Here is a 10,102-nt window from a genome sequence, read left to right as displayed (position 1 = left end):
TGCTCTGGTCTAGCCAGAACTGAAAGGTAGGACTTGGATCATGATAGGGGGCAGTGAAGAAACCTCAAAGAACCAGAGGAATACTGTGTGTTTCATTGGTGCTATACTGCACCCTGGTTGACTTCCTTGTGACCCTTCTGTGAGGGAATGTCCTATTGTCTACAAGTAGTTTTGGGATGTCTGTTCCAGCCCACCTCGTTCTCAACAATATGTTTTTGTGTTTTGTTTTGAGTCTTCTGATGCCTGTTCCCTGATCCATCGACACCTCGTGATCACACAGGCTGATATGCTCCTTCCATGTGTACTTGTTGCTTCTCTGCTAGATGGCCGCTTGTTTAACTTCAAGCCTTTAAGACCCCAGATGCTATGTCTTTTGATTGCTGGGCACCATCATCTTTCTTCACCCACATTTGCCTATACACCCATTTTGTCGTCAGTGGTCGTGTCAGAAAGGTGAGCATCACAGAATGTCAGGTTGCTAGAACAAAGTATTCTTGAGACCCACCAATATTTTAAAAGCCAGAGAAATTTCTCTTGTGGAACAAGTGAGAAATATTTGAGCTTAGAGCAAATTCATGTTGGGTCAAGAGGGAGGTCAGCTGACCAGATATCATATTATACCGTGGTTCGATCCACCATAATCAAGTTTTCAATAATCTCTGTCTAATAGTAAAGCTGTTCGAGTCCCTTGCCGATGGCTAGAGGGGATCTGCCAGACGCTTAATCTGACTAGATAGTCTATAGATGGATTTTGGGCTCCCTCTGCTCTCCATAGCCTTATACAAATTGGGTGTTCACAATTTAAACTCTGATACTTTCCCTTTCATATTTGGATTTTGTTATCATCTTTGGATCACACAGGATGGTGTGCTTCTTCAGTGTAGACTTAGTTGATGCCTCACTTGGATGAATGCTTGTTTGAATACAAGCCTTTAAGACCCCAGACACTATTCCAATTGATAGCTGGGCACCACTGTCTGCTTTCTTTACCACACTTTGCTGTAGCACACTTGTCTTCGTGAAGGTGAGTATCAAGCAGAGCCATGTTTTAAGAACTAACTGTTCTTGGATTGGGACTAGAATTACGTGGGATCCCAGAATCCATCTGCTTGTCCATGGGTTATGAATTACTCTGGTGTACTTAGGTGGTCATATTATGACAAAAACAAAAACAAACCCATTAGAAACAAAAAAGAGAAACATTGTCAATCATCCCTCTGGGGTATAAGGTTGCATTGATAATATCAAGAATGTATCCAATGGCATGGAATTTAAAGGACCGTTGATATAAAGTACTGTTGATATGCGAGTACAGTCTAACTGCAAGCCGTAACCCACGAGTTGTTCAATTGATTTCTTAATTTGAGCTCTGTTTACATTGAGTGTGGAAGTTGGTGCTAGGGGAAATTTTCTTTTATCATTTCTTACAAGGGCAGACCCTTGCCTATCAGATTAAAACCTGTCATATTAATGCAAGAGGCGCATTGAGACACTAAATATATGGTGGTACTGGGTTTCATTGGACACCCACTAAGCTAGGGGTTCTACCCAAGGTCCAACAACCATCATTTCCACAGTTTTGGAGTGGCCATCCTTTGCTTCCTCTCAAAGTATTTCAGTCCTGAGTTCAAGGGTACAGGTAGTTTGGAGGTAGGGCCCAGTTTGTTCAGTTGGGCTTCCACGTTGAGTCCTTCTGGTGTGACCCTTGGAGGATGTTATGTTCCCTGGGAGGCCAGGGCATCATAGTGCTTAGTCCATGGTGTGGTTCACTGAGGGCTGGGGAGAAACACATTCGAAGTGTCTACCCAGGAATATAGAACTGGGTTTATTCAATCCTCTTAGGTTCCCTACAATTAATGTTTAGCTTACCTTTGCAATGTGAGGTTGTTCCTCCCCATTCATGAACTAAAATATCAGCGCTGCCTCTGAATTATAGATGCTCCCCCTCTGAATTATAGATGCTCCAGGTCGTCACTTGATTTTCCAGTTTCTCCTCTCATTCCTGTGGAGGGCCTGTTGATTCATCACAGCCTTGTCTCTGTGTTGTAGAGCATCAAGTGGTCTTCTCCCTTTTCCCCCTTCTTGAAGGAGTATCCCAGCCAATGTGAGGTCTTCTCTTTCGAGGTTGTTCTTAAGAAGTGTACATAAAGGGGGTGATGGCTGGTGTGCAGACATTCCTTCCACCCCTTTGTTTTGGTTTGAATTGCTCTCTAAAATTTGTTTAATTGGTGTTTCTCTTTATAATGGTGGACTCATACAATATTTGTACTTTTGTGATTGACTAACTTCACACAGCACAATGATTTCCAGGCCCTTCCATGTCATACAGTGTTTGATGCTTTCATCGCTGCTTTTTTAAGGATGCATGGTATTTCATTGTGTATATGTACCATAGTTTCTTTATCCATCCTTCCCCTGTTGGGCATTTGGGTGCTTCCAGTTTCTTGCTATTGTGATCTGTGCTGCTATAAACATGGGAGAGCAATCATCCACTCGTGTTGTGTCTCTTATTTCTTTGGAGTCTATGCTGCACAGTGGTATTGCTGGATCATATGGGATTTCAAAGTATCCATATAATTTTCCATAGTGGCTGTATGTATTTACAAGTCCACCAACCATGTATACGAGTTCCAGTCTCTCCACATCCTCTCCAGCATTTGTTGCTTTCTGGTTGCTTTTTAAAAAATTGTTATTATTAATCATTTTATTGGGGGGGGGGCCCTTACAGATCTTATAGCAATCCATAATTCAGTTGTACTAAGCACACTTGTACATATGTTTCCATCATCATTTCCAAAGCATTTTCTTTCTACTTGAGCCCTTGGTATCAGCACCTCTTTTTCCCAACCCTCCCCCAAACTTGCACCCTCAATTATATATTATTATTATTGTTATTTCGTGTCTTATACCGTCTGTTGTCTCCCCTCACCCACATTTCTAATTTTTGTCCTCCTCGTTTTCTATTTTTTTGAATTGGGCTAGCATTGTGGGTGTAAAGTGGTATCTCATTGTGGTTTTAATTTGCATCTCCGTGATGGCCAGTGATCCTGAACAGTTTTTCATGTGTTTGTTAGCCATTTGTACGTCATTTTTGGTGAAGTGTCTGTTCATGTCTTTTTCCCCACTTCTTTCTTGGGTTGTTTGTTATTTTCTTACTGAGCTCTTGTACAGTGCTGTGTATTTTGGTAAGTAGACCCTTCTCCAATGTCTCATTGGTTAAAAAAAAGTTTCCTGGTCTGTGGGCTCTCATTTTACTCTCCTATTGAAGTCTTTGATGTGCCTAAGTGTTGTAATGTCAGCAAGTCCCAGCCATCCGTCTTGCCGTCTTCTATGTGTGCCTTCTTCATTATGCTTGGTAGTCTACATATGTCCTGAAATAGGACCCTTAAAAGCGTTCCAGCCTTCTCATTGATGATCCTGATAGCTCTGGAGTGTACATTTAGGTCTTTAATCCATCTTGAGTTTGTTTTTGTGCATGGGGAGAGATAAGGGTCTTGCTTCACTCTTAACACCATCTGTTGAAGAGGCTGTCTTTGTCCCATTGGGTATTTCTGGGTCCTTTGTCAAAGATTAGCTGCCTACAGGCTGATGCATTTGTGTCTGAGTTTTCTGTTCTGATCCATTGGTCTATATAGCTCCCATTGTACCAGAACAAGACTGTTTTGACTAATGTGGCTATGTAGTAGGTTTGCAGGTCAAGTAGTGTGAGGCTCATACTTGATTCTTCTTTTTAAGAAGTTCTTTACTTATCCTGGGTCCTTTGCCTACCCATAATGAGTTTTTCCATTTCTTTAAAGAATATTTGGGATTTGGATGTGAATTGTGTTGTTTCTGTAGATTGTTTTAGATAGTATTGACATTTTCACAGTATTCAGTCTGCCTATCCATGGGCATGGGATATTTTTCCATTTATGTAAGTCTTGGTTTCTTGTAGTAATGTTCTTTAGTTTTCTCTGTAAAGGTTTTTTGCTTCTTTAGTTAAGTTTATTCCCAAGTATTTAATCTTTTGTGTGGTTATCGTGAATGGTATTATTTTCTTAATGTCTTTTTTGTAGGAATCTGATTGATTTCTGCTTGTTAATTTTGTGTTCTGCTACCTTGCTGAATCCCTCAATTGTTTCCAGTAGGCATTTTGTGGAGACTTTTAGGTTTTCTATATATAGGATCATAAGATCTAAAAATAGTGAAAGTTTCACTTCTCTACCTATTTGTATTCCCTTGATTTCTTTTTGTTGTCTGATGACAACTTATTCATGCTGAATAAGTGTGGTGATAGTGGACATCGTGTCTGGTCCCTGATTTCAGTGGAAATGTTTCTTGCTTTTCCCCATTGAGCGTGATGTTGGTTTAGGTTTTTCATATATGGCTTTTATTATGTTGAGGAATTTCCCTTCTATTCCTATTTTACTCTTTTGATCAAAAATGGATGTTGGATATTATCAAATACATTTGATGCAAATATGTTCTGCGTCTATTGATAAGATCATATGGTTTTTTTTTCTTTGCCTTGCTTATGTGGTGGATTACATTGCTTTTTGCATTTGTGCCATCCCTGTATCACTGGAATGTATCCCACTTGGCCATGGTGAATTATTTTTTTGATATGATGTTGGATTCTATTAGCCAGAATTTTGTTGAGGATTTTAGCGTCATTGTTCATGAGGGATATTGGTCTATAATTTTCTCTTTGTGGGTTCTTTGCCTGGTTTGGGTATCAGTGTTATTAGGCCTTCTTAGACTGAGTTTGGGAATTTGTTGTCTTTTTCGATGATCTGGAATAGTTTGTGTAGTATTGGTGTCAAATCTTCTCTGAATACTTCCTACCATCAATCTTTATGGAAGCAGACAGCCTCCTCTTTCTTCCTCAGAGCAGCTGGTGGGTTTGAACCACTGACCTTGTATTTAACCCACCATGCCACCAAGTTTACTGGAAGCATGTTGTTGTTACTTGCTGTCCCATCATTTTAACCCATTGTTGCAACCACTGTGTCACTCCATCTTTTTGAGGGTCTTCCTCTTTCACCGCTCCACTGTTTTACCAAGCATAATGTCCTCCTCCAGGGGCTAGCCTCTCCTGACAACATGTCCAGAGTACATGAAACTCAGCCTTGCCACCGTTGCCACTAAGGAGCGTTTTGATCATACTTCTTCCAAGACAAATTTCTTTGTTCTTTTGTCAGTCCATAGTACTTTCAATATTGTTCTCCAGCATCTTAATTCAAATGCACTGATTATTCTTCAGAAGCATGTATAAAATCCAAACAAAGTGGTTGGTGACAAGACAGAGTTGATGGAACAGGTGGGAATGAGATTTGTTAATGAATGTTTTTCTTAATGTTAATGTAGTTTTGAGTTGTGATATATGTGAATATATTGGGTAAAAAAGTTCAATTGCCTCCGCCTCACCTCACCTCGGCCCACGCCATGCACGGACCTGGCTGGTAAGATCACGGTTGTCCAGGAACAAACATAGCAAAACCTGAAGAACTCAGTGTTCACAATAATACTTCAGCTCAGAGTGATGACTTCCACCAGGCTTGGGGTGCCAGATCCAGTCTACTTGTGGTGCCTTCCTCTCCCTGTGCGCCCGTGCTGGTGGAGATCGAGAATCTTCCAAGGGCTTCTGCAGTAGACCAACACGACAGGAAATGGTTTGTTAATCCCTTAAACCAAAATAAAGTTTTAAAAACAAACCAAAAAGTTCAATTGGGGGGTAGAGGAGGAGAAAATATTAAAATGCTTTCTGAACTTGTGTGCCTTCTAGAGTTTATTTGATTTACATGCACAGCTAAGCTTCAAAATAACCATGTCTTTCCTTCCCAAAATATACATTATTGCAGATGAGTTTAACAACACACCCTCTTTTCCAGAGGTATAAATTAAGTCTTAAAATGTATTTTGTATGCCTTTTAAGAGAAATTTAAAAGTAAACTTTTAGTTCCAACAAAAAAGTGGTGTGGCTTGTTTTGTTTTCTCTATATTTATCACCCATTACTGAGAATTCTTTCTGAATTCCAAGTTTAATTGTGGTACATTAAGAAAGTAAAGATACCATTTATAAACTATCAAGGGCTCATGAGGGAGGGGGAGCGGGGAGGGAGGGGAAAAATGAGGACCTAATGTCGGGGGTTTAAGTGGAGAGAAAATGTTTTGAGAATGATGTACAAATGCGCTTTACACAATTGATGTGTGTATGGATTGTGATAACAGTTGTATGAGCCCCTAATAAAATGTTTAATAAAAAAAAAATTATGTCAGTAAAAAAAAAAAAAGACACCAATTAATTGGGTAGGTTTGTTCCATGTGCCAGGACCTGTCTAAGTATATTCTATATTAAACATTTATTAAATGCCAGCGCGGTAAAAAAAAAAAAAAAAAAGAAAGTAAAGATAGTAGATACTTGGATTTTTTTTTAATATATGTTTTGGAAATCTTCAGTAAGCTGTGATCTGATATGGTTTTACTCATCACATGCTCCAAGAACTTTAACCATTGCTGTAGGAGAGACACCCACCCCCGTTTCTGCCAAAGAAAAATCTCTGAAGTTTTGTGATACTTGCCTCTGGGCTATTTGGCCTCAGGTCGGGTAACTTGAAAGTAGGGGTTGGAATCATGTAATGGTTTGCTCAGTGCCACATCTGACGGTTGGTCCCACGATTGACTGGGTAGGACTATGCATTTAAAGTGCTTGTGACCCATCAAGGATGTTACATAGCTTCCTTATAATGCAGACATAGGTGCATGACACCCTTGTAGGAGTAGAACCATAGCAATGGGCTTGGTCAGTTTTGCCATCCAGCTAGGCCTAAAATGTACCATTCCAGAGGTAGAAAGGAAGGAACTTGGTATCAGCAAGAAAAAAAAAAGAGCTGGGAGCAGAGTGTGTCCTTTGGATCTGGGGCCCCTGTCCTGAGAGCCTCCTAGACCCAGAAGACATGTTACACTGGAGACAGCACAAGACAGTGATAAGCAATAGTGTGTGCAGTGGAGAACCAGCAAAAGCAAAACAGGAGACAGCTTGTAGCTGAGAGCTGTCAGACAGGAGGCTTGCTGGTGGAGCAGGGTGCCTCCAGGAACTTACCAATGGAGGTTGGCTTGCTGAGGTTTACTGGTAGAGTTCTTACCTCTGAGCACTTAAGAGTAGCACTGACCAGGAACAAGGGAACAGCAAGTGATCTAATATCAATGGTGAGGAGGCCGTAGGATACCTGGTGGGGCTTGATCAAGTGCAATGTAGCCGAGAGGAATTTCTGAAACCCAAATGAAGGTCGAACATGATAGTGGGACAAGATGAAAGTAAAAGGAAATAGAGGAAAGAACCAGGAGGCAAAAGACATTTATAGAGGTCTAAATACAAGCATGTACATATGTAAATGTATTTATATATAGCAATAGGGAAATAGATCTATATACATATATTTATATGTTAAGTATTAAGGTAGCAGACAGACATTGGGCCTCTACTCAAGTACTTCCTCAATACAAGAACACTTTGTTCTAATAACCGGGCATTCTGTGATGCTCACCTTCCTCACATGATCACTTAAGACAAAATGGGTGCATAAGCAAATGTGGTGAAGAAAGCTGCTGGTGCCTGGCTATCAACAGATACAGCATCAGGGGTCTTAAAAGCTTGAAGATAAACAAGCGGCCATCTACCTGAGAAGCAGCAAAGCCCACATGGAAGAAGCACACCAGCCTGTGTGATCATAACGTATCACTGGGATCAGGTATGAGGCATCAAAGACCCAGAACAAAAAAATTTATCGATGTGAATGAGGGGGATGGTGGAGTAGAGACCCAAAGTCCATCTGTAGACAATTGGACATCCCCTCACAGAAGGGTCACAAGGAAGAGACGAGTCAGTCAGGGTGCAGTATAGCTCCAATGAAACGTACAACTTACATCTAGTTCTTTAATGCTTCCTCCCCCCACTATCATGATCTCAATTCTACCTTACAAATCCTGCTAGACCAGAGGATGTATACTGCTACAGATAAGAGCTCACAACACAGGGAATCCAGAACAGATAAACCCTTCAGGACCAAGAATAAGAGTAGTGATACCAGGAGGGTAAGGGTAAGGTGGGGGGAGAAAGGGGGAATTGATCCCAATGATTGACTACTACCCCTACCCCCAGGGGGACGAACAACAGAAAAGTGGGTGAAAAGAGACAGTGGTTGGTGTAAGACATAAAAAGCATAGTAATTTGACCTAATGTCGGGGGTTTAAGTAGAGAGAAAATGTTTTGAGAATGATGTACAAATGCACTTTACACAATTGATGTGTTTGGATTGCGATAACAGTTGTATGAGCCCCTAATAAAATGTTTAAAAAAAAAAACCATAGTAATTTATAGATCATCAAGGGTTCATGGGGACAGGATGAATAAGCTGATACCAAGGGCTCAAGTAGAAAGAACATTTTTTTGAAAATGACGCTGGCAACATGTACAAAGGTGCTTGACACAATGAATGTATGTATGGGTTGTGATAAGAGCTGTATGAGTTCCCAATAAAATGATTTTTTTAAAAAAGAGTGGCACTGAAAACTTTTGTAACACTTGCCCCAGTACAGCAGAGGTTGGGCCAGCCCAAGAGATCTGAGTGACCGAGGGCCAGAGAGAGGCCTGCTTGAGTACAGCTGAGAGGAAGCTGTCTTGATTAAAGAACTGTATCTGGAGTCATTCCTTATCCTGAATTGTAACCTGTTGTTTTCCTAGTAAACCTTATAATCATGAGTATTGTCTATAAGTTCAATATGGCCATTGCCACAAGTTATCGAAGCCAGCAGAAAAGTGGAGAGTGATGTGGGAAGGATGACTGGTGTCAGAATTAGTAAAAAAGTTGAGAATGGAGGGAGGTGTGTCTGACCTTCACCTCATAGCCACCAGTCTTGAGCTGTTGATACTGATAATGACTCTTCTCCCTCCTTTTTGTGAAGCTGGCCAATTCTCGTGCCACCCACAGCCCACTTTTACACATTTTCACCCTCTCTTGAGTTGTTCCTTACCCATGAACATCAATGCACTGCCCCCTATGATTCTGTCTAATTTTTCTTTAAAAAAATGGTCCACCTTTTTTTCCTTACTTTAAATTTTACTTATTTCATTGATGTTGTCTAATCATTGAAGCCATTCTTGTCGCTTTGATCTCAGATGGAAAGTTCTTAAAAAAACATAATGCTCAGCCAAGTGTCTTTTAAAATATTTGGCAACATTAAATAGTATTCCCCTTATGTGGAGCACATATGAAGGAAGGAAAGCAAAAACTGCCAATGATAGATTATTATGTTTTCATTGAGCGAATGTCAGCTCTGAAGGCTAACACTCATTTTGAGAGGAACGAGGGAATGTAGAGGAGAGAAAGAGGACAAAGGCCCTGAACAACAGAAGTGAGAAGCTCAGGATGGTTCAGAGGGTTTTTTCTTTTTCTTTTTGCCTTTTCCAGTTCATACATGTACGAGTCTAATCCAAACAGATCATGCCAGAACATGTCTCTACAAGCGGACAACTGCAAAGAAGCTCCCCCAGCAACACACGCATATTAGTCTTACCTTCAAAAATTGGTCCAGTGAAAACAGTGGTTTCTAGAGTGATCTGCTAGGCCAGTTAAACTCAAGGCATAGAGGCCAGCAGACCATCTTGTGATATTCTAAAGGGGTTACACTGATAGACTTTCCAAAAGGACACAGGACGATCTTGGGGGCCCATCACAAAGAAGTTCCAAGAACATGGAAACATACATCACTGAGAAAAGGCCAGGAAAACTTCTCCAAGGAATCTTCTAGCACTATGACAATGTACTTGACTGGCACACTGGTAAAGCCAATCACAACAGGCACAACCCCCTGGGCCAGAGATGTAATGGCTGCTGAGGTGATGTTGAAGTAGCCGGCAGGAGTGTGCCCATGGTGTGGGCAGTTTGGTCCCATTTGACATTGAGTATTGCAGAGACAATGCCAAAGTCTTCTAGGCAAAGAAATCATCAGATAATTCTGCATCAGTGCAGCCCAGAGCTTGAGGCAATATGAGAGAGGGTGTAAGGTCAGGTCTCCTCTACAGCATATCTGTTCAGCCTGGCTCCACTTTTTTTTTGATTGA

General features: G+C 40.9%; 1 protein-coding gene across 1 annotated transcript in view; it reads left to right on the top strand.

The window, feature by feature from the left end:
• Positions 1-10,102, top strand: part of PI4KA (phosphatidylinositol 4-kinase alpha) — a 119,041-nt gene that overhangs the window by 22,849 nt on the left and 86,090 nt on the right. The window lies entirely within an intron of this gene.

Source organism: Echinops telfairi, unplaced genomic scaffold, assembly GCF_000313985.2.
Source record: "Echinops telfairi isolate 266 unplaced genomic scaffold, ASM31398v2 ScPeMD7_29;HRSCAF=101, whole genome shotgun sequence".
Taxonomy (NCBI): domain Eukaryota; kingdom Metazoa; phylum Chordata; class Mammalia; order Afrosoricida; family Tenrecidae; genus Echinops; species Echinops telfairi.
This window is presented reverse-complemented; position numbering and strand designations above follow the sequence as displayed.